Consider the following 25,802-nt stretch of genomic DNA (forward strand, 5'->3'; position numbering starts at 1 on the left):
GACATGTGCACGTTCAATGTGAAGCTACCTCACATACTGGGACATCTGTAACACCAAAATTCCCAGTGCCCACAGTCATGGACAATAGGGGAAGGGAGTAAAGTACTATATTATACAGATTTTAGGGAACAATACTGTGGCTATTGTTAACTCTTTTGAGCACTCTTGATTTTGGTCATTTATATTTGAACATGTGAAGGAATAACATTGAATATGAAAGTAACTCCTAGGCTGCTTCTAGAAAATAAAACACAATTTAAAAAGAGTTCCCTGCCACGTTCAGGAAGGTGGCAATTACTGTATATATAAGAAAAAGGGTGTAAACTTATAGAAAAGATCAACTCCAGCTTACAAACAAATTATAAAATTGATTTTGTTTTAACCTGTGAGTGTGATACAAAAAAAAATGTAAACTTGTGGACCTAGTTACCAAGACCACTTATCCTCCTAAGCCCAGATATGAAATTAAAGTTTGGCTTGAGCTAGTATTATCTTCAAGTTTTCTCCAAGTTTGTCCATGAACTCAAAGGTATTCAAGTAGTCAGAACGCTGTACGCTAAAAGGAGAGAAAAAAGGAAAGATGGAAATTTAGTTTGTTTCTAATATTGTAGGAGGTAGAGAAAAAATTCCTAAAAACACTACTTAACATAGTATTCTATCTATTTCTAGAAGTCAACCGATTAATGTTACCAAGCTACAAGAATACAGACAATGGCTATGTTTCCAGTTCATAGGGCTGACCCAGTCTTGGGCATCCTGCAGTGGAGGCTCAAGCACAAACATTCACAGTAGGTTCCATGCCATGTAGCTTTGAGGTTGAAACTATCAAAAGTTTCAGTTTAGACTAATCCAATGAGAGCAGACTCATCCTACTCCTTAATTCTTAGAAATAATAAAACCTGTTGAGAGTATAGCCATGCCTTTACCTACATTCTCATTCACCGTTACATGTTCTTAAAAAAGCTTAAATGCTCTTGTTTCTATCAGTGTTTTATTTAAGAAAAACAAAAAAAGAATGGACTAACTGACATAATCCTGCTGGTACATGCCCATCAAATAGGCTGCAAAGATCCTATAGATACTACATATATTATATAGATTGGAACATTTCAAACATTGTATTCTCGATGGAAATTCAAGTTAAGAAATTTGCAGTGATTGAGTATATGCACTTTATTTGGGTGTACTGAAATCTCTGAGGATATACCAGTTGGGACTTGGTATTAGTGTTAATTTTTTCTAAAATTTCTTAAGATGAGTCCTGGTAACTAACTCTGACTTTGAGAGAGTTATCTGATTAGCAGCTAATGCAATGGAATACTGGTTACCATGTCCTCAGAAAAGCCCAAGGCAATCAATGCACAGTAAGTTCCACTGTACTGAAGGTTAGTGGAACTTAAGGAAGTGATAGTAATCAATGAACATCTTATACTTGCGCTACTTATTTGTCTCATTTGTAAATTAAAGAAAATAATGGGATGAAATTAGCTAGACTCTGAGTTCCCTTTTTTCCTAATTGACTATCATTTTCTTAAAGTTAAATAAGTTGTTCATTCAATTATTGTTAACTAGATCAGCAAATTATAGCCCAGCCATAGAATAAATTTAGCCTGTAGTCTGGTTTTGTACACAAAAGTATAATTGGCAAGTTGCTGTATCTATGCATCTTTGTATTATCTATGACCACCTTCCTGCCACAACAGTAGATGCCAAGTTTAGTATTTGCATAGTTCCCAAAAGACTGTATGTCCCACAAGTTAAAATGTAGCTGGGCTTGGTGGCATATGCTTGTAAGCCCAGCTACCAGAAGATTGAGGCAGGAGGATCACAAATTCAAGGCTAGCCTGGGCAACTTAGTAAGACCCTGCCAAAAAAAAAAAAATCCTAAAGATATAGCTCAATGATGGAACATTCTTGAGTTCAATCACCAGAACCCCCCCACACACATACACATACACAATCTGAAATGTTTACTGTCTGACACTACATAGATAATGTCTAGTGACCCCTAAAAAGGATGATGAATATCAATTTACATAATTACAAAAAACACTGGTGTTTTGATGCTGGTGAGGGTAAATGGCAATCTGACCACAGAGTTCAGGGCATCTTATACTTACTTGTGTAGACCTTTAATGCAAGCATCCAAGTCCTTGGTCATAAAGCCAGCCTCAATGGTCTCAATGCAGACTTCTTCCAAAACCTATGCAAAGATGCCAAGTTCATTATTGTTATCCAGCTTTGCCCTGTGGGCTAACCCTCTGGTCCAGGCAAAAATGGAAGCTAAAAAAGAGAAACAGCCATTACCAGGTCTAAGAATTCCCAAATATTTCACAATTCCCCCAAACAGAACATTTAAAAAAATTTAGGTTGTGGGCTTTATTAGATGATATCCATATAGGGCAGAAGTTTTAGGAAAGCTGGAAATACTTTCCCAAATAGAAACTACCCCCCAATACCCCAAACCCCAGAGGAAAGGGACCAGGGGGTGGTGGGAGGAGAGAGGGGGAATGTGCTATGAAGTGATATTGGCCAAGTTTTGTTGTTATATTTTGTGCACGTACAATATGTAACAACAAACCCCACCATTATGCAACTATAATGCACTAAGAAAAAGTGTGGGAAAAAACACCTACATTTTAATGGTATGGTACTAGAGCTTGATGTTTAAGGCATTTCTGTCTTAGAAAAGGTCTCTATATCTTTTGTCTACATGTCTACATTGGTTTCCTCTTTTTAGGCTGCTATCTCTTTTTAAAGTGCTGACCTTGACACCTTGTTGGAGGCATCTATCCATGTGACTTTTAGATGTGTAGCCTCCAGTGACACTTCACTGCTCTAGGGACAGTTGATACACTTGTTGATAATATTCTTTTCTGTAATGTATACTCTTCTACAAAATAGAAAAGCACATTTTGAGGACATTATTAAGCATGTTAAAATAGCTCCTATTAGTAGAGTTCATTAGCTACTTGCTGATGACTTTTCACACAAAACACTGAGTAGCCTAAGGAATGTGCCTGAGTTCCTCTGGAGATCTCCTTTGGAGAACACTCTCTTGTCAGAAATCGATGTAGGAGTAGACACCATCTTACCAATAGGATTGGTGGACGTCTCCTGTCCTTTCTGGTACATGTGGTAGTGGCGTGTTACTGTCCCATGGGCAGCCTCTGCTTCTACTGTCTTGCCATCTGGACAAATCATCACACTAGTCATCATGCCAAGGGAGCCATAACCTGTAGGTGGCAGAGCATTAAGTACTGGTCCATCTGCGAGAAGACTGGTCTCTCAGCATTGAGAGCAAAAGACTCAATCTTGTCAGGTCTTGGTAAGCAAAGTAAGCATAAGCACATGGAGTCATTGGTAGCTCCTCTGCCTTTCAGAAAATGAAGTATCCAGATCTCAGAGTCAAAGGATCTGGAGAAGCTGAGCTGTTTCTCATTTATCTCTGGTACCTGCTTCATGATGGAGGGTTTGGGGTCTGACTGCCTGTTTTTCACCCTATTCTGTGACTTCATATCTGCTGTGACTCAGTTTTCCTACCTATAAAATGAGAATAATAAAAGGACCTACTTTACTGTGTTGTTGTGGGATTAGATGAATATACATATAATTTGTGAATATATATTCATATTTCTTAGAAAAATATCTGCACAGTAAGAGCTCAATATCTTGTTGTTATTATATGCAGATACTCTGCTATTCTGAGGAAATAAGGATTAAAGAGTTGTCTCCTGCCTTCAATTTACTATAAACTCATGGGGATGGGCAAAAGGCTCATAAATACAGGATGGGTTAGATCCAAGAACATTCTAATTGCTCTTCCTTGTTCTCTGTAATACCCTCAACAAAACAATTCTTTTCCATGGTTTCCTATTCAGAGAACCATATTCTAGCAGTTAAGTTAATTCACTTATTTTTTTTAATGTACACTTTTTCACTTGAATTCAAGGGACCCTTTCTCCATTTGTGCCACCACCTATGAGTTCTCATTAAGATAATAATGTAAACTTCCAATAAATAAACAAATGGCTACTTTTGTGTGGGCAGAGATCAAGTGGATCTACTCTAATTTCATTTTAGTTTTTGGTCATCTTTAAGCCCAGTTAAGAAATTTCTGTGTGGAATTAATAGTTTCTTCCATATCCCTTTATTTCTTTGAGGCTTCATAGATACTCAAATTAAGTTGATTAGAGAATTCAGGACCCTACCATGGGGAATTTGTCTATTTATTAATATTAGGATATAAGCTTATGCCATTGTCAAAACTGAGGACATAAATGAAATGGCCTGAGTCTGAAGTAGTTTGTGTCTCTAGAGAAGAATGAACAAAAAGATAGCTGGGCTGGTTTTCATCTATTTAGCTGAGATCACCTGATCTACCAGACTCTGGTCTTGAGTAGGTCTCTTACCAGGGCCCATGGTACTTCAGATCTCTTGCTTCATAGTCCTTTAAACTTTTATAACTGGTCATTTACATCTGAAATATTTCTTTCGATACTCTCTTCTTATTGCCATGAGAACCTTTAAACATGGAATAACTTTGGGTCCCTCTCCCAGAACTCCGATGACAAGGAATAGCTCTCCTCATCTTCTGTCGAGTCACCACTAAGCAATGCAACTTTCTGTATGTACTTAGTACCAACCACCAAGGATCTGGAGACAGAGGAGGTGGGAGTGGTGGTGGTAAAGAGTTGTGTAATTCAGTTATCTGATATAAAAGTAATCTTGGGTCTGGTCTACTGATTTTCAAACTGATTAGAGATGTTTAACTTTCAAAGAGAAAAAGTAGTACTTCCTGAGAGAAAATAAACATAATTAAAGCCTATGCAAACATTCATCTGGGGAGAATCAAGTTCCTACAGCTACCAAGAGTAACTGAAACTGAGCAGCAACTTGGTGCTGAGGAAAACAGGGAAAGGGGAATTTCTGTTGATTTGGCCAATTCCCCTGGCATGAAGTACCTGGTTCCTGGAATTTCTGTGAATGGCCCTGGACTTCTTTGCTCAATATTTCTTTGTACAATCCCCTTTGTTAAAAGCTAAGCAGTAAGCTTAAATTAAAAAAAAATATATATATATATATATATATATATATATATATATATATATACACACACACACACACACACACACACACACACACACACAGTAACAAAGCAGCCTGATTCAAGGCTGGCAGTAGGGGCATGATCAGGACCTGTTGCCAGGTGAATGAGCTCCTGGAGATACTGCTCACAGTTGCCCGACAACCCAGGCCACTCACTTTATTGCTCCTTCTGGCCTGAGTACACTTGGTTTTCATAATATCACCGGAGGGAAAATGAATGCAGGAAAAGGGGGTGACTTCTGGACCAGGTAGTTGGCTACCTGTTGGACATTTTAAAACTTCAAGGAAAAAAAGGATGAGGTGAGTTTAACCTAAGACTGGAGCCAGCAGTGTTAAACCCCTGCTTATTTCCTCTGTGACCTTGAATAATCCACTTCCCCATCTAAACTTAATTTCTTTATTCGTCAGAAAATGAATGATGGATCTGGGTGCTTTGTAGCACTACCATTTCATAGTTTTACAACTAAGGACTACGAAATCCCTCTTCCCAAACTATAGATCTACCATGGAATAACCTCAGGGCTAGCAGGCTCCATCTACCTCCACCTGCTGCTCTGGCTCCTTACCTTGGGCCACGGAGTCTAACTGCACATCACCATCATAGTTTTTACAGGCCCAGATGAAGCCTCCCTCTGATTTCATAGCTTGAGCCACCATGTCATCGATGAGCCTATGCTCATACCAGATCTTTTGGGTTTTAAATTGGGATTTGTACTGCCTAAGAAACAAGAGAAAAATTAGAACAATTAAAAAAGAAGTTGGCTTTTCACGGCTGTCATCTGCTTCTCCCAAAGGCTTGGAAGGGGACAGGGAGCAGCCTTTTCAGTAGATGGAGCACAAATGTGGGACTCTAACACAGGCTAAATCTCTGCTCAAGCATTCTCTGGCTATGAAACCCCAATTTGGCCACCTGTCACACCTTGCAGGAAAGGTGTGATACAGTAGGCTGACCCAACTATTGCTTTAATTTCTAATTTTCAATATAGTACTGATCATATTCTTGAGACTTAGAGTCTTTTAAGAATGTAGCAAAGGAAGCTGAGTATAGTGGTCTATTCCTATAATTCTAGCAACCCAGGAGGCTTAGGCAGGAGGATTGCAACTTCTCAGCAATTTAGCAAGACCCTCAGCAACTTAGCAAGACCTTGTCTCAAAATAAAAAAATAAAAAGGGCTGGGGTATAGGTTATTAGTAAAGCACCCTTGGGTTCAATCTTGGTGCTGAAAAGAAAAAATAATATAACAAAGGGAATAAAAGATATTCCAATGACATGATATCATTCAGGAAACTAGATGTACTATGGGACAGTTCTAGGCTTAGTACAGATGGATAGTTGGAAGAGGGAATCAAAATGCCTTTGGAAAGATTTTTTTTATCCAGAAAAACTGCATCTGAACTGAAGAGTTAACACAGGCTCACCTCACAGGTTGTTGGGCCCGAGGTTGTTATAAATTTATACTTAAGTTCAAAAGACCATGTAAGGTAGAGTTTCAATCATTACAATGATTTTTAGAAAGAAGAAAATGGGCCTGACTCATAAACTGACATATTTGACAAATCAGAACTTTCTATCACTAACAGGGTTCTTTAGTCAAATACTAAACAATCCTGGCTCTGTGAAAAATTAAGGATGGGCCCTGTTTTAGAACATGTTTATTTTCCAAAAGCAATTTAGAGTGGTTTTATTTCACTCCTGCTAAATCTTAGTTTTGCTCTTATCTAATTTAAGGATTATTGAAGATTTTCACTTGATTTGTAACAGAATCAAAGTGATAAGGAAATGCAAATTCTATACCATAAATGCCAGCTTACTTGGAAACAAAAGAAAGAAAAAGGAATAAAGAATGGCAGTTACTTGTCATATATCTCCTGAAAGATGTCTTTAAAGCACCCATCATATTTCTTCAGAATAGTGTTTTTGGTGCTCAGATACAAAGGCCAACCCTTAGACAGAGCCATTTGGAAGGAACTGTGTGCAAAATCTTCAATTGACTTGTCTTCATTGTACATTCCCATGGCAACTCCACCACCCACTGTAGGGAGCAATGAGAGAAAAAAAAAAAAAGAAAGTAAACGTGGGATAGCTGGAACGAGGTTAAAGGAATCTCCACAACCAAAATACCAATTCTTGGCTCCCCTGGCTGAGCCTAGACTTCAAGTCCCTGGCAGTCTTCCAAACTGAACAGTTCAGGAGTTTTCAAGGGACAGGATAGGATGAAAATCAGTTCTAGATAAGAATAGTCTAACTTGTTTTGGAAGGACCACGGAAATAAGAAAAACATATGGTCTTCAGGATCCCAAAGATACTGAAATACCAAAAACTACTAATATGGGGGCTGTGGCTGTGGCTCAGCGGTAGCACACTTGCCTGGCATGTGTGAGGCACTGGGTTCGATTCTCAACACTGCATATAAAAATAAATAAAATAAAAGTCTAACAACAACTAAAAATATATTTTAAAAAACCTGCTAATGTGACAGAAATATACTCACAAATGGGCAAATAATTTTGAATTTGTTTTTTATGTACTTTAACAATTTCCAACATGTATTTTGAACTTAAGGGTGTACTCAGCCCATAATTATTGAGAGAGATTTGCATTTTAAATACGAAATGAAAATTCTTGTAATTTCCAGAAGGATACTGAGCATGCCTACTGCAATTGGTGGAAATAATTACGCTACATGTAATCATTCATGTTTCACAACTTTTATTAGTTGAACTCTGTTATTACTGAAACTTGAACCCATACCAACTCCCAGGGTGCTGAAACTCACAGAAGTAGATTCTATTAAGATGACATTATTTAAAGGAGGTAAGGAAAAAAAAAGATATATAGGTGTTATCTTTTTTTAAAATTTGTTTGTTTAAATTTTTTAAATTTGTTTGTTTCAATGAGTACTTTCAGCAACTTTTGGGTGGGATTGCCTTAATGAAACTTTGAAGCTGCCAGGGAAGAAAAATCAAAAAAACAAATGTTTCACTTTCACAGGATAAATTCCCAGAAGGGCAAGGAGAAAATCTTAGCAAATAATGCAACCATTTCTAAATACAAACCACACCAGAGCAAAGGGCAGGATTGCATGACAGATGATTTTGGGCTATTAATGTTTAATTTATACCATTTGTGCATAAGATATTCCTGCAAATCTTCCCTCCATATTTTAAGACAAATGCATAAATGTCTCCTTGTCATTGCCTATATGCATTTCCAGTTAAGTGACTAAACCCTTCATGCCTTATTCATGCCATGGGAGGGTATGGAACCAACTACTTTTTAAGTTAGATTTTTGGTCCGTAGAAGTGTAGAATTGGGTTATATTTTTAGGCGGTCACATACTAATTTTGAAAAAAAACAGTAATGATGTTTCTAAATCATTTGTTTTTTAAAAAAAGAAGATGTAGCTTATGATGGACTCATACATACCTTCAAAGTTATGTACCAGGTATGTCACCTTCTGGGTTCCATCACTTGGTGTGTAGGTTATCTCTACTTTTCCAGGCCCAGGAATGACAAAATCAGTTGCTGTGTACTATATAAGTAGGAAAAAGGTATTAAGAAAAGAAAAATATCCCAATAGGAATTATAAGGAAATATATATATATCTGAGAAAGAGACAGAGAGACAGAGAAACACACATGAGCACAAGAGCACACCAAGATAAACAAGAGAATATAGCTTGTCATTTTTTGTTGTTGTTATTAGGGATTGAATTCAGGGTGCATAACCACTGAACTACATTCCCAGTCTTTTTTATTTAATTACTCTGAGACAGGGTCTCCGAAGTTGCTGAGGCTGGCCTTGAACTTGGGATCCTCCTGCCTTAGCTTCCTGAGTTGCTGGGATTACAGGCTACCACATCTGGCAGATCTTTAAAGAGATAGAAACGAAGATAGTCCAGAGTTCCTCTAGTTAGTGGTAATGCACATTAAAAAGTCAGTCAGTATTTATTAGAAGGCTACCATGTATGTGACAGTTTTATGGGCACTGATACAGAGAACACAGAGAATAACACAAGATACTTTCTTTAGGAAGCTTAACAACCTAATAAAGGCAATACTAAGTGAGAAGTGACAGAGAGTTTTCAAATGTCAGAAAGAGTCATAAACCTATAAATCAATAAAAATGCTGCAGGGTGATGAAGAGATACGACCTGGCCCATGGGCTGAGGAAGCTGTCCTGCAGGGAGGATTATAATACTACTTGTGCTGAAAATGATGATAGAGCTGATGCTTTGTCCTTACTATGTATCAAATGCTTTAAGATGATGTCATTTGATTCTCACATCAATCTTACAAAGATGTCAGTGTGATATAATGAAAATAATGCATCCTGAGTCCAGAGACTTGGGATCATTACTTAGACTTTCAGGGCTCAGTCGTTCCAGTTATCACTTGTCCACATGAAAAAAATCATCTGGAAGCTGCTGTGACAGTTGATGAACCCCCCCCCCCAAAATCCTGTTCACCTCCCTCATGAGCATAAGCCATTCCAGTGGAGAAATGTGCCTGGTACACATGAGGTGTTCGCAAGTCATTCATGCCCTGAAACTTACTCAAAGACTTGGGTTAATTGGGAGACTTGGAGTTAGGAATTAACAATCACCAGCCACACCTATAGGTTTATAGTAATACTAACAGTAGGTAAAAGAGCATTCAGATACCAAAAAAGATTAAATATCTATTCTACAAAGAACACTTATGACATATAAAGTCATTCACTATGGGTTGCTGATTTGTTTCCATTTCTCAAAAGGAAGAACTGAGACATCAAGGCACTATAAATGCTTTGCATAGGGTTTATGCACATTTACACAGCAAATCAACCTGGCATTTGAAAATTTTAATCTTGACTTTAAACAACAGAATGTCCATTATTACAAATGACTGATGCTACAATTAAAAAAAAAAAAAAAAGACAGACTGAATTGGTAAGAACTGCCACCTATGCATCCTTGCTTGGGACTCTGGTACCTATGTGGGGCCTGGCCAGGATGAAGGGACAGTATGAACCACAGGGTGGAACAAAGTTAACCAACTCCTTGGGGACTGAGCTGGCAACCCTGTCCCCAGAAATATCTTCCCTGGCCACACCGTTTACAGGGATGACTACATAGAAGTGCGGATTTTGGATTATAGCATTAGGGAATTCCTGTTTTTAAGGTTCTTGTAAGACATAAGCTTCTTTCTATGAAAATCTGAAACCTGCCTCAGCACAATTTGGAATTTGTTTAATTGCCAGCTTTTCTGCTTAACTTGGCAATGAGTCTATTTGTATAGAAATACAGAATCCATTTTTGGTTTTCAAGTAGGAAAAAATGTTCTAACTAGATTGCTTTTGAATACTAAGCCAGTTATCATGTTTAATATCATATTTGGTGGTTCTCAACCCTATCTGTACATTAGAATCACTTGTGGAACTGATTCAAAAGCCTGAATTCAGATTTCAGCTGGTGGAGATGGGACTCAGATATTAGACAAAAACCAAAAAGGTAAAGCTAAACCTAACCAAACCAATGAATCATTCATAAGTGGATCTTATTATGCAGCCAGCATTGAAAACCACTGATCTGGTTGGATCATATGATACTACTAAAAAATAAAAAAAATAAAAAAACAATTGGCCATTTGTGTGATATAACTAACAAAAGGATAAAGAAAGAAAAAAAACATGTTTGGCAAAAATCATGTGTTGAGATGGGTATCTACAGTAAGTTTATCTGTATTTACCTCTACCTAAATGTGGGTAAATATACAGCTATACATATTAGAATTTCTAAATTTTGCAACTTTGCTTAATGGGTGTAGACACCAAAAGATAAGGATAAAAACCCATATAAATCAGAATTACTGGGTCATGTAAAAATATATGGAAAATTATGCCCAAATGACTTACTTGGTCCCCATAAGCATGACGGCCTATGATGATGGGTTTTATCCATTCCACTCACAAGTCGTGGGATATTTTTGCAGATAATTGCTTCCCTGAAGACAGTGCCACCCAGAATATTTCGGATAGTGCCATTTGGTGATTTCCACATTTGCTTCAACTTGAACTCCTCAACCCTCTTCTCGTCAGGGGTGATAGTAGCACATTTGATGCCAACATTATACTTCTTTATAGCTTCTGCAGCATCCTTGGTGACCTGGTCATTGGTGGCATCACGATTCTCTATGCCTAAGTCATAGCTAGAAAGGGAAAAAAGTATCAATACTTCAGGAAAATAAATAAGTTATAATCCATGACCCCACTGGTGACAGGCAGAGGTTGCTATGCAGAACATAAAGGCCTCAAAGACACCTAAATCTGTCAAGTTTTAGCACTGATGTATCCTAAACATAGAAGATGACTGACAATTCAAGAAGGAAGTAAAGAGTCAAGAGAACTAGGCTAGTGGGCAGCTGTCTATCCGGAAATTGAATGGAAAACAACGAACTCTGCCAAATTGCCCCCTATTTTTCACCATCTTGAGGCAACAACACATGAACAACCCTTTGGCATGGCTTCCCTCTATATAATTAGCATACAAGTTAAACCTAAGCACTACCTAATTTTCCCTTAGTAAATATTGTGCTTGAAAAATAAAGGGTTGGAAGGCTTAAAGGATGTTTTGTATTCTGACATTAAAGTGGTGAAGGGTATAGAGATTACTGTTGTGCAAAAAATACTAATGACTGCTTCATTTATGCCAGTTAGTCATAAGGTGAACCTTCCCCTAATTCTTGGGCAAGTGTCTATGTTCTGGAAACAAGCCTGCAGTTTATTGGATAAGTAGTAGAACCCATCAACAGTTTCATATGCACCAGAAAGTTTTAGCTCAACGTACACCAACACCCATACTGCAGGTCATGCAGAGCTGAATGAATGTTGGCTTTCATGGAACACAAAAACATGATTTTATGGAAAGTAGTAAAAACAAAATAATAGAATAACTTATTTTGTTCTCTAAGAATTTAAAGTTTTTCAGCTCTCAAAAATTGCTAAACCAAATAGTCTCTAGATTTCTGTTCTTAGTTTTTACATCTTCTTTCCTTAGATATCCCAGCTGCTGATGCAAACACAGAAATAGCAATCTTGATTGATTCGCAAATAAAAAAAATGTCTAATGCTTCAACTTTAGATAATTCACATAAATCTAACAAAGCCACATACTTTCTTATCTTCCTGCATAGAAAATGCTGAATATAGACAACGTCTAATCCCAACTCCACAAGATGGATGGCCACAGTTTTCATGTTCCTAAGTATGATTCTCATCAGAAGAATCTACCAGAAAATTAGTGGATTTCCTGCTTCCCTTAACATTTCTAAAAGAAAAGAAGAAATAAATAGCCAGGACCACTACTGAGTCTTCATAAAAACAACAACAACAAAAACAAAATCAAAAATCAAAAAACAAAATCAAAAACAATCAATCACTACACTTCTTTCAAAAAGAAGCAGAAATAACAGCAATTTTGGAACAACTTAAAACTTATTTGAACTTGCAATAATTCTTTAGTTTGTAGCCACTGACTTTTTTTTTCTGCCTAGGCATAAAGACACCCCTTTAAAAGGCCTTATGAGTCTATACTAAAGAGGCTAGCATTATTATTCTGGACCCTGTAAACCCCTGCAAGTTCACATAATGTCATGCAAAGTTCTGAAAAAGGAGAGAGTTTGTGAAATGCTTCTTTAACCCACTTGGAAACTGTTTTTATGCTCTGTTCCCTGTATGTTTTGTGGACTCCTACAAGCACAGTCTTTACACCATATGGTGGCTGCAATACAGACATTATCAGCACCTTAATTTTAGAACAATTAAAAAGGGCGTCTAATGATAGCATGAGAACTGAAAGTCTAAACCAAAGCAAGTTAACGGGTCCTCAGGACACATTCTGAATACTTCTGGATGGAGGCAGACACTTAATTGTTGCCAACAATTTGTCTGAAACGTGTTGCTCTATATTGTACTCTACCAGGCTTTAGCCACTTCACCTTTTTAAACATTCTGCCTCTACTTAGTTTGAATGCTCAAAAACAAGAGCTGCTTATAAAAGACACAAGGAAAAAATGAGAGAATTACGAACATACTTTCACATCTGCCCCCAAACACTGTAAAGACGGGGCAAAGAGACAAAGATGACCTAAGGGAACTGGGGCTTGAGGTGGGTGTCTCAGAGAACCATGAGGGTTCTTTCAGTGCAGCAGCTGTATGAAAGGGTGAAAGGTCAAGAATGAAAAGGAAACATCCACTGACTGATTAAGAGAATGATAGAAAATTGAGATTGAAAGGATAAAATTTACTTTACTATTTTTTACATCCTCTCGTTTTTTTTCTCTTCCACAAGTAATACATTGTGCTACTCGTGGGCACTGATTTATTACAAATAAAACCATCACTGGAATCAAGGTAAGAAAGCCCTCAAAATTTGTTCCCCTTATGATTCTTGAGTTCTAGATAATGATAAATCCAGTTTTTCTACTAGAATGTTAAATTAGAAGGTTCATTAGGTATATTTAAGCCTGTTCACAAAACATGGCTACATCTATTTTTAAAAGCCAATTGCACCCTGAAATAACTTAGATTAAACTTTCTGAATCTGCTAGCTTCATGGACGAATAATTCATTTACCTATGCAGATCCAATTCCACATAAGGAAAAATGAGTTTTTTTTTTTTAATCAGTTCCCAAATGATTCGTGTCATTTCATCTCCTTGCATCTCTACCACAGAACCACCATGGATTTTTTGGGACATTTTTACTTCAATAAATCTAAAAAGAAGAACAGATTGGATATATGCCTTGTCATTATTTCATTATAAAGTGGAAATGAAATATAAACAATCTCGTGACTACTAAAAGAACAGTTCATAATAGTTCTTACATGCAAAGCAAATAACAATTATATTTACCATCAGAATCGAGAATTTTCTCTGTGTAAAGCATTGTGTTGTGTTCTTTATATGTGGTTTGTGTCAGCCCTATTAGCCCTATAAGATGGAAATTGTTTAACCATTTTACCTTTAGAGAAAACTAGCTTTGCCCAAGGCCACCTTGCTAAAGGGTAGGGGTGTCTGACCTTGTACATGTCCTTAATAATGCAATCACTATTCTCAACTATTGGTTTGTCTTATGAAATGAGATTATTTTCACAATATCATCCTATTTGAACATATTTATACAATTCAATTCCTCATTTTATTGGGCCCATAAGATGAGCAGAACAGCAGGTGCTAGTATTTCTCCTAAAAGGATATTTTGGTGAAAATAACTACCATTGAGGAGATTCAACTGGTTCTTATGACCCATATTCCAGATAACTTCAGAAGTGCAAGACAAAGAATTCCTGGTGGAACTGTGCAAGATAAAGAATTCCTGGTAGAACTCTGCTTTCCTAGAGACAACACAGGCTTCAGAGATGTGAAGCTAAATACAAAAGTGACTTCTCAATTAGAGAAATCTGAGTAGGAAAGGTCCCCTGCCCAGGACCCAAGCATGTCCCTGTCTTGTTCTTCAGTATCCTAACTCCTCCATGGTTCCTCTGGCCCTTCACAGGCGAGGATAAACTACTAGTGGGTGGGATGGGGGAAACAGCATTGTTTTAGGGAGGCATGGCCCTTTAAAAAATGGGCCATGGGGGGTACAAAATACCAATTAATCTAATCCCATAAAGAACAAAGCTGGATCCTTTGGAAGAAATGAAACTGTGAGCCTTCAAAGAAGACCATGGTTTACACTTATTCCCGAAGAGACACAGGCCTTGAGCCTGCTAAAAGAATCTGTTCCTTCTCATGACACTTTAATAGAAAGTTTGCCCAGCAACACAACTGCAAATTACTTTTAACCCCTTAAGTTAGAGTGAGGACTGAAAAGTCAGGAGAAATCAATTGAAAAAAAAATAAATACAAAAATAAATAAGAAGATTAGATCAGAAGCTGAAAAACAGTCTCTCTTGAACAGTTGAGCTAAAGCATTCTGGCCTTTAAATAAAAAATTATAATACTTAATAAGCTGTAAACCTTAGTTTCTTGTGATAAATAAGGATATAATCCCAACTCCAGGCGCACTTTCACTTCTCAAATTTGTAGTTCTAGATTCCTGCTTATTAGTATTCAGGAGGCTCCCTATATCTTACCAGGGAACTTAGAACTCAACTAGAATAAAAGAAATGAGCAAACTTGTGGATGAGTTAATTACTTCTATCAGTAATTTCAAGAACATTTTATAGTATAGCTTTAAGTGTATGAATCTGTCATGCTTAATCCTACTTTCATACCTGTCTTTGCTTTAAAACATAACAAATAAAAGCAGCGGCAAGCTTATCTTGGTTTTGATAGTACATTTTCATGGCCATGTTCTTACACAGTATTATGCAATAGTTAAGACTGGGCTATTTTTCCTTAATGGCAAATACAGTTAATAGATCAGACTCTGTACTTAAAATGTCAAAACTAAGTAACAGTTTTTTTTTTTTTTTAGTTTCCTTCTCAGTGAATGCAAACATAATCTCTGCAATAATTTTTCTATGTGTTATAATGCATTACTGAACATTTTAAGTTTTCCCTGCATTAATTATCTATTAAATTTTTACCATCTTTCAACAACAACAACAACAAAGAATTATTGTTACTACAATGTAAGGCATTAGTGTGTTTCTTCTGGATTTGATTTTAATGCCCTGGGCTTTAGATCTCACTGGATTCACTGAATTCTTATACCTCTCTGGTTTTCTGTCTCCATCCAACCCCAACTTCTGAAAGAAGGGCTGTTTCAAGCCCAATAAATGAACAGCCACCAGTTCATTTATTGAATCTGAAGGTAGTTGAATTCCAATCTCCTGACATACTAGTGTAATTCCAGAAAACAAACTTGGAATAATAATACAGGGTAGTTCAAGTAAAAAGAGCCACTTGCTCTATTTTATTTTTGTTAACCTCAAATTTTTAGCCAATTTTTAAAGGCTATGTTTAAGAACTACAATAATTGCTGGCCAAATATAGTCTCTTGCAGATCAGAGAAGACGCTAGGCTAAAAGAAATAAAGCGGTTTCAATTTATCATTGGAAATATTCTTGACTCATTCCATTGCAGTATCTTAGCTTGCCCTCAAAACTAATTAAAGGCAGGATCGCCACATCAAAGAAAGTACAGAAGAAGAGAAATTATGAATTCTCACCTTTACAGTGAACGGACTTCTAGTCACACCAACTCCTCTCAATCTTGTGGACTCAACTGCAGTTTATCTCCTAAAACACAACAAAACCGGGAATAGAAAGTCTTAAAACACACACACACACACACACACACACACACACACACACACACACACACGTCAGGTGGATTTAGCTGTTTTTAATACCAGTCAGGCTGCCTGATTTATCTGGTTTAAAGTACAGTGCTGAGTATCCAGAGGAGCAAAGGGCAGCTTTGGGTCCACGTCCACCTTCCAAATAAAGGTCGAGGGAGTACAAATCTTTCTACGTGCACACATCTGAGGGTGCGTCCGAGGTGTGTCCCTGGTCCGTAGTCTGTTAGCTGGCCTAGGGGTTTGTAAGTCCTCGGTGACGCTGTGAGCTTGCAGATGTCCCTGTGGACGTTGTGCAAGAGGGCTCCAACGGAATCTGGACGGGTTCCTTTTTCCAGATTTCCACTCTTGATGTTCCCTATCGGGTGCCCGGACCTTAACACCCAGACACTTGGAGCTGGCGGAGTAACGCCCTCCTAGAACTTGAAATCCCGTCTCAAGGGAGGAATGCTTTCCCGACCCCCACCGCGCCCCGGGGTGTCCTAGGGAACCGTCTTCGAATTCAAACCAGAGCTCCGCCCCCTCGCGCCCCCAGGCGGACGCAGCCTATGTGCCACTGCCAGTCCCTCGCAGCCTGAGTTCGCTGTCCACGCCCAAGTCCTCAGCTTACACCCTTCTTTGCACCCAGTTCCCCACTGTCGCATGTTTTCTTCCTATTATATCCAAGACGGTCTTCTAAGCATCTTTGAAACCTCCTACAGCAAGATTTTCCTTTCCGTATGCAGATCTGGTCTTCCACTTGTCACTGCATCCAACTTCCTCAGCGCCCAATTTATTTCTCCCATGCCGGAGAGCAGGTTTCCCTACCTCCAGCACCCTTTTCTTCCTTTTTTCCCTTTCCCATGCTGAATACCTGGATTTGTCCCTACTTGAACTTAGGCCTTGCCGCTAAGTTCCTCCCTCCATAGCCGAGCTTTCTTTCTTTTCCACATTCCAGCCTTTTATGAATTAAAGCCTCCCATAGCAGCCAGGCACCTGGGCCGCCCCTCAAAGCCTGAGGTTACCTGCAGGGGAAGGTACGTTGGCGAGCAGCCGGAGGCGCCACAGTTATTCACATGCTCAAACTCACACTCACACACAGGTAATCCTCACTGGGCCCAGCTGTTTCAGCCTGTGACACCACCTCTGTACAGATCCAGGGACCAGTGGGCGGGTCAGGGCTTTTCCTCTTCCCGGCTTTTGTCCCCTCCCAAGCCCCACCTCCTCAGCTCACCTCCCGGGGGCCCCGCCCCTGTCTCCAATCGCCGCCTGCCAGCTCCTCGGGTTGGGAGGGGCCAGGGCCTAGGGGCGGGCCCAGATAAGCTGGGGCTCAGTACTTGGGGCGACCTCCGTGTCCTCCTGGCGGGGGAAGGGGCTTCCTTGCAGCTGGGATTCCTCTCCAAGCCCAGCTGCAGAGGAACGTGAATGCCACCTGCAGGCCGGGGAGCTGGCCGCGCTGAGGCTGCAGCAGCCCAGCCATGTACCAATCTTGAGCACTGTGAAGCGTGTTTTCAGGTCCGCAGTAAAGGCACCCAGACCAGCACCTTGGCGGGTTCCCTACCCGCTGCTGCCGGTTGGTCTGTAGATTGTAATGTGCCTTTGGAAGGAGAGTGTTCCAGCCAACATGGGGTTGCTTTGGGGATGCCAGAATGCAAAGGATGCAACAGATATAAAAGCAACCCTTCCTGCCTCAGTAAATAATTTCCACCACAACCAATAACGAGATCTTTAGGGTTTTATGCACCTATAATTTCAGTTATTACCATATACTATAATAAGCCGCATTTACAATTTGCATTAAAACATAATGAAAAAGATGATTATCCGGGTTCCAAGGTAGCTGCTCTAAAGATGTGAAGCCTTAGAAAACAGTGGATTTTTTTAAAAATTCCATTTCCTCCAGAGATTCATTTTTGTATGTGTATTTCTTAGTCTAGAAACATGGGAAAACAGTATTTTATATTGCTATTTGTAGGATAATAGCATGATCAAGAGTCAATGTTAGAAATTTTATTTTTTAAAATAATCTTTCATTGGATTATAATTGACAAGCAGGGAAAAATGCTCAAGGTGCATTTTGGACGCTAGAGGGCACTAGCATTTTTCCCACAAGAAAAGGGAGAAGAAAGCAAAAACCCAGCCAATTTATTAGTTTTTAATATGGATTAACGGATATTAGCATCCACATCTACTTATTCCTGAAAAAATGGTTATAGAAGAGTGTAAGGGTGTATCTGCATCTCAAATCTCAGGTCTTTGGTCACCTGAGATTGTAAATTTTACTCCATATCACATCTGGTTCACGTGGTTTATTATCCCTTGCTGATTATTAAAAGTAAGCAATCATACCCATTCTTATTCAGGGCATCCTTCAAGTTACCTAAAATATAGTTTCATAAAAAATGTTGGTAATGGGCTGGGGTTGTGGCTTAGTGGTAGAGTGCTTGCTTCTCGCGCATGAAGCCCTGGGTTCCATCCTCAGCACCACATAAAAATAAACAGGGATGGGGATGTGGCTAAAGCGGTAATGTGCTCGCCTGGCATGCGCGGGGCCCTGGGTTCATCCTCAGCACCACATAAAAAAAAATTAAATGTTGTGTCCACCGAAAACTGAAAAATAAATATTAAAAAATCCTCTCTCTCTCTCTCTCTCTCTCTCTCTTTAAAATAAATAAATAAAAATAAAGGTATCTAAAAAATGTTGGTAATATATGAGAAAAATGAGGTAAAAATAAAATAAATATAGGATATTATTCAAAACCACGGTGAGTTTAATCATAAAAATATTCCATTAAATCATAAACGTTTGCTAGAGAAGGGCTGCAAATTTGTCTCAAAGTCAATGTGATAGGAAAGATGACATGGGAATCTCATAAAACAGTGTTTCTTAGGCCACTAATATAGGAATGAGTAGATTTCAGGTTGACTTTAAATATTATTTTCTTGTAGATTTCAGTTTGACTTACAATAAAATATTATTAAATATATATTGAAAAAATTAAATGTAGTGCACCATATGCTGATAATTCTTACACAACTTTAAAATAATAAATCTATAGACAAAATGGTTATAAATAAAACTATGAAACAATAAATTACCATTAATAAAATGAATTAAATTTAACAATGGATGTTTGACTGAAATTAGATTGCTGATAGAAATGTGAATATGAAGCTCCCTGCTTACATGCAGGCTCTTTTGAATTGAACTGGCCTATTCTATTGGATGCCACATTATGATTAATTTAACCCACCACTTTCCCCAATTTGGTTAATATTGCATACTTTGACATCATTTGTCTTTCATTTGGTCAATAAAAGAATCTAAATATTTTAATAATATCTAACGCCAAATACTGTCATAAATACAAACTGAAATCTGGGTCATGAAATCTCTGTTAGGATTTGGTTATGAGACTATCATTAAGATAATGAGATTCTCGTAAATATTCAAAAGTTGTTATTTTTTCATTTTGCTGATCTTAGAGAATCTGAATATGAGTAGGGCTTGATCACTGCTTATTCATGAAGATTAAGGGAGAGACAACAGTGAAGGTGACTTCCTGATTTAGAGTTTGGGTGACAGGATACCCTTCAACAAGGAAGAAATAAAGATAGAGTTACAGATTTGATGACCAATATAATGAGTTAAGTTTAAAGTTTCTTGAATTTGAAATGCCTGTGGGACAGAAACATGTTGATGTCTAGGAGGCAGTCATCTGTATCTGGAGTTCAGGAGGGATGTCTGAGTTGAAGAGGGAAGGAAATCTGGTAATCTTTAGCATATACTGATAATAGCTGAAAACAGCATATGAGATCATTCAGGAGTACAGAATCAGAAGAAAGCCTATCTCAGTGAGAACTGTGAGGAATACTCACATTTTTAAGGGCCATATAGAAGAAAAGGAGTTCCCAAAGTAAATGGGAAGAAAAATCTGGGGGGCAGTAAGAGAATCAGCAGAGTTTTCATGTCATGCAATGTTTTCAAAAAGCAGGAAATACCACAAAGAGATAAGAAAGACAATCTGAGAATAATTTTGGCAAGCAGAAGGACCTCATGAATGCACATTTAGTAGAATGATTCTAAGAGTGATTTTGATAGAAATCATAATAAAAGAGTTTAAAGTATGAATGGGAGGTATAAAAAAGGAGACACAAAAAACTTTTCAAGGAAGTTGATTGTGCCACTTCTATTCAAAATGCTTTATAAAATTTTAGTAAACATAATTTTCTGTTACCTATATTACTTACATATCATTTGTCTTGGTTAGAACAGATTAGATCATCTTAATTTCTTGTCATTTATGTTAGTTGTGTTGTTTCCTTTTATTTCTTCATTTTATTGTTTAAATAACTATGACAGATATCTTTAACTTACCTTTTTAAAAACAGTTGAATCATTTCTTTAGGCTACATTGCTAGAATTGGAATGAATGGATAAAGGAATTTTTAAGGCTTGTTAGATCTACCAAATCATTCTATAGAAGGGATATAACAATTTATATAGTTATATAAAGGGTAAAAGGGAGCTAATTTTATTATATCCTAGCCAGAACTGAATTTCATAATTTTAAAAAACATCTTTGCAGCTAGGTGCCATGGTGCATGCCTGTGATCCCAGTGACTTGGGAGGCTGAGGAAGGAGGATCCCAAGTTTGAGATCAGTCTCTGCAATTTATGGGGACCCTATCTCAAAATTTAAAAAAATAAAAAGAGACAGGGTCCCATTGAATTGCTTAGTGCCTTGTTTTTTGCTGAGGCTGGGTTTGAACTTGCAATTCTCCTTTCTCAGCCCTCCCCCAAACAAACAAACAAACAAACAAATAAATATTATAAATAGAGCTGGGGATGTAGCTCAATGATTGCACTTCCCCGGCATGCACAAGGCTCCAGGTTCAACCCCTAGTACTGCAAAAAAACCAACAAAAACATCTTTGCATTACCTATTGAAGTGAGTTAGAGCTCTTTGTACAGAACTGACTGACTCCAGGCCACTGGACAGGGAAGTTAAAGATAAGCCTACTGGTCAAAAATTAGGAAGTGCTTTCAATGACAAACAACAGCTGACATCATACTCAATGGTGGAAAGTTCTAAGCTTTTCTTCTAAGATCAGGCAAGAATGCCTACTCTTGCCACTTCTATTCAACATAATATGATAGAGCAATTAGGCAATAAAAAGGAATAAAAGGCACCCAAATTGGAAATGAAGACTTAAATTGTCCTTCTTTGCAGATGACTTGATTTTACATGTAGAAAACCCTAAAGATGACATAAAAAAACTGTTAGGAATTATGAACAAATTTGACAATATTGTAGGATACATCAACATACAATGATCATTAGCATTTCTATTTACTAACAACAAACCCTCCTGAAAAGAAAATTTAAATAGTCTCATTTATGACAGCTACAAAAAATTAAATACTTAGGAATGAATTTACTTAAGAAGATGAAAGGCCTGCACACTGAAAACTACAAAACATTGATGAAAGAAATTAAAAAAGACACAAATAAATGGAAAGACATTCCATGTTCATGGATTGAAAGATTTTAATATTGTTAAAATGTGCATATTACTTAAAGTGATCTATAGAGTCAATCTATATCAGTCAAAATTTTGATGACTTTTTTTAAAAAACAAAAATAGAAAAACAAAGCAATGCTAAAATTTGTATTGAACATGGAACCAAAAAGGCTCTGAATAGCCAGTCATCTTGAGCAAAAAGAACAAAACTGGAAGCTTCACACTACCTGACTTCAAAATACAGTACAGAGTTGCAGTAACAAAACAGCATAATACTGGCAAAGGAGCAGACACAAGACCAATGGAACAGAATAGGTAGACCAGAAATATATGACTTTGGATGTTTAGTATTATTTATGGTAAATGGGTTATTCAGAAAGTTGCCAAGAACACACTATGGGAAAAGGGCAGTGTCTTCAATAAATGGTATTGGGAAAACTGGAGGTCCATATGCACAAGAATGAAAGTAGGCCAAGTGGATTAAATATCCAAATATAAGATCTGAAAATGTAAAACTACTAGCAGTAAATGTATGGGAAAAGGTCCATGTCATTGGCCTGGGCAATATTTTTTTTTGGTTATGACCCCAAAGTTTAGGCAACAAAAGCAACATAGACAAATGAGCAACATATGAAACCAAAATGCTTCTGCGAAGCTAGGCAAACAATCAACAGAACAAAAAGACAAGCTACGGAATGAGAGGATATTTGCAACCTTGCATCCAATAAGGTGCTATTATCCAAAATATACAAGGAACTTAAACAACTTAATAATAAAAAAATGAAAAACACAACTATAAAATGGGGAATGTATGTGAATAGAATTTTCCTAAGATAGCATACAAATGGCCCATAGATATGAAAAAATGCTCAATATTGGGGCTGGGGATGTGGCTCAGTGGTAGAGCACTTGCCTATCATGTGTGAGGCACTTAAAAATAAATAAAGGGACATCAACAACTAATAAAATCTTTTAAAAAATGCTCAATATAACTAGCTATCAGAAAAAATACAAATTATAACCACAGTGAGAGATACCACCTTGCACCTGTTAGAATGACTATTATCAAAAGATAAGAAGCATTGCAGAGTATGAGTAAAAAAGGGAAGCTTGCATATTACTAATGTGAATGCAAATTAGTACACTCATTATGGAAAACAGTATGGAAGTACTTCAAAAAATTTAACATAGAACTACCATATGATTCAGCAACCCCACTTTGGGGTATATGAAATCAGTGTATCAAAGATATATCTGCATTCCTATGTTAACTGTAGCATGATTTACAATGACCCAAATTGATATCAATCCAAGTGTTCATCAGGCAGGGATGGATAAAGAAAAAATGTGGTATATATGCATAATGGAATATCAGTGAGTCTTAAAAAAAATCTTTGTGATAATAAAGATGAACCTGGAGGACATTAAGTGGAATGAGTCAGGCACAGAAAATTGATTAGCATCCATATTGATAGTAATCAATATAAAGAAAAAGGTATTTTCAGCAAAATGCAACTAATATATGGGGAGAAATATAAATATAGTACTATACCAATAGTCAATTTATCAAGAATTATAAATGGAGGCTAAGATGAGTTTTCTGGGAGGATATTTACACAAATCATCTCTCTACAGATAAAATTCATCTGGAATGACTTTGGATGTTTAGTATGAGGTCAGAATCTAAACTGATTTCTCTCCCCACCACCAAATGGTAACCAGTTTTTCATCTTTTTTTCCCCACAGATTAAACTGTAAGTGAATACAGATATTGGACTGAAAAACTTATTGAGGTCATGGACTATAATCATGTTCATAGTTTGATCCCTAGAGTAGTGCCTACTTAACAACACACATTGTTGGTGACTCCAAAATGTTTGTTACAGGGTCTGGAGGCACATGCCTAGAATTCTAGTTATTTGGGAGGCTGAGGTGGAAGGATGGAAAATGAGTCCAGCCTGGGCAACTTAGTGAGCTCCTATCTCAGAATTAAAAAAAAAAAAAAAAAAAAAAAAAAAAAAAAAAAAAAAAAAACATTAAAAGACTGGGGATGTAGCTCAGTGGTAAAGCACCCCTATGCTGCGGAAAAACAGTTTGTTGAATAGATGTTTTATTATTATTTTTTTAATCATACATGGAGTTTCTATATACATTAAGGTGTTCTTGTCTAGAATGACTACTTTATTCATATGCTCTCTGGGTCTATTTTGTACTTTATTTTAGGTTTATGAAATATTAATATATGGTGGACTGATTTAAGAAAGTTTTTTTGTTTTTCTTCCTAGAAGGCAGAGACTTGAGCATGTTCATAGGCTGAGAACAAAGAGTCACTGGGAAAAGATTGGTTGAAGATACAGTGCAAGATACCAGGAACAGGAGAGTAGATTGGGTGCCAGGAGGATTGAACTGGGAAAGAGCAGACCTCTCTCTACCAGAGAGGAGGGATCCAGGTAGGCCAGGGTAGAAGTGGATATGTGGATGCAGGAAAAAGCTGTGGCAGGGGAGGTTAGGTTGTTAAGGATTGCACCCAAAGTAACCTTGGCTTGTTCACTTGGTTAGATAAGATTCTCTAGAGAATGCTAGTCAAGGTAATGTGTGTGTGTGTGTGTGTGTGTGTGTGTGTGTGTGACCGCAGTAATGAAGAATGACAAGGGGAAGCTGAATATACTCTCTAGAATGATTGCTGAAGGGCCCAGTTGAGGGTTGTGACCAGGTTTTGTACTAGGACAGATTTCTGTGGTACTCTCTAGCAGCTGAAAAGATCATCTCAAAGAAAGCTTGAATGAGGATTTGCCAAAACTCTCTGAGGAAAAGAATCCCCAGAATTGAATTAAAATAGAACCTCCCTTTATATTTCTTTCCTTTCTGTGCTCCTCTGCCAAGCCCCACAATTTCAGTCAGCAGGTTTTGGTATGTTTTCTACCGAACCAAAGTGACGATCCAGCTAGCCTTAGCATCTGCAACTCAAAACCTGAATGAAAAGCTTAGAGCCAACATCACTAACTCTGGGTCAGGCACTCTGCCAACCGCTTTTCATGAACTGTTTTACATAATCTTAAAAAAAAAAGTATGTGAAGTGGGTACTGCTATTATTAACTCCATTTTACACACCAGAGGTCTGACGCCTGAAGAAGTTAGCAATTTTTCTACGGGAATATGCCTAGCTATGGTCGGAGTCCTGCAAGTCTGACACCGGCGTCTTCGCTCTCACCCACTGATCAGCGCTACATAAGTCAAAGTCCGGGTCACGAGAACGCCGAGCACTGTAACCCATTAAGAGTGCTCACGGTGTCGAACACATACGGTAACCGCGGCCCAACCAGCACCCGTCTGGTGCCCAGGACACCAAGCACGCATCCAGTGACCCACACGCATGACGCTCAAGTGCGCCGTGATCCTGGCTTCCTCAAAAAAGGCTGAGGAGGCCTAGCTTTGGCCAAGTGGTCCCAGACGACACTCTCTGGGCTGGACTCTTTCTGCCTGAGCGTCTGATCCGAACGTCGTGTGGGCGGGGAGGAGGGGGCGGAGTCGGCCCCCAGGAAAGATTGCGGATTGGTAGGGAGGAGGAAAGGGGGGGCGGAGCCTTGGGGGGGAAGGGAGACGCCGCATCTACCGTGTAAGCATCTTCGCTTCCTGCTGCAACAGCCAGCGATGGAGTACCCCTTCGCTGCGCTCCGGGGCGGGCTCCCTGCACCTGAGCGGGGTGAAGCTGGGGTTGGGGTGGAGGGAGGCCGGCGGGGCCGGGGCGGGAGGCCCAGATAAAGGAGAGGCCTGGGGTGTGGCCAGCTGGGGCTGATAGTGGGAAGAAGGCCGGCTTGGGTGCTGTGCGGGCCAGAGCAGTGGGGGAAAGCTGAGGTGAGGGCGAGAGATGGGGCTCCTTCGCTGGGCTGGGCCAGGAAAGG

General features: G+C 38.4%; 1 pseudogene; it reads right to left on the bottom strand.

Annotated features, from left to right (window-relative positions):
• Positions 1-465: 465 nt before the first annotated feature.
• Positions 466-16,581, bottom strand: LOC144252277 (isocitrate dehydrogenase [NADP] cytoplasmic-like; annotated as a pseudogene).
• Between the last annotated feature and the right edge of the window lie 9,221 nt (positions 16,582-25,802).

The sequence above is a fragment of the Urocitellus parryii genome, unplaced genomic scaffold (assembly GCF_045843805.1).
Source record: "Urocitellus parryii isolate mUroPar1 unplaced genomic scaffold, mUroPar1.hap1 Scaffold_40, whole genome shotgun sequence".
NCBI classification, from domain to species: domain Eukaryota; kingdom Metazoa; phylum Chordata; class Mammalia; order Rodentia; family Sciuridae; genus Urocitellus; species Urocitellus parryii.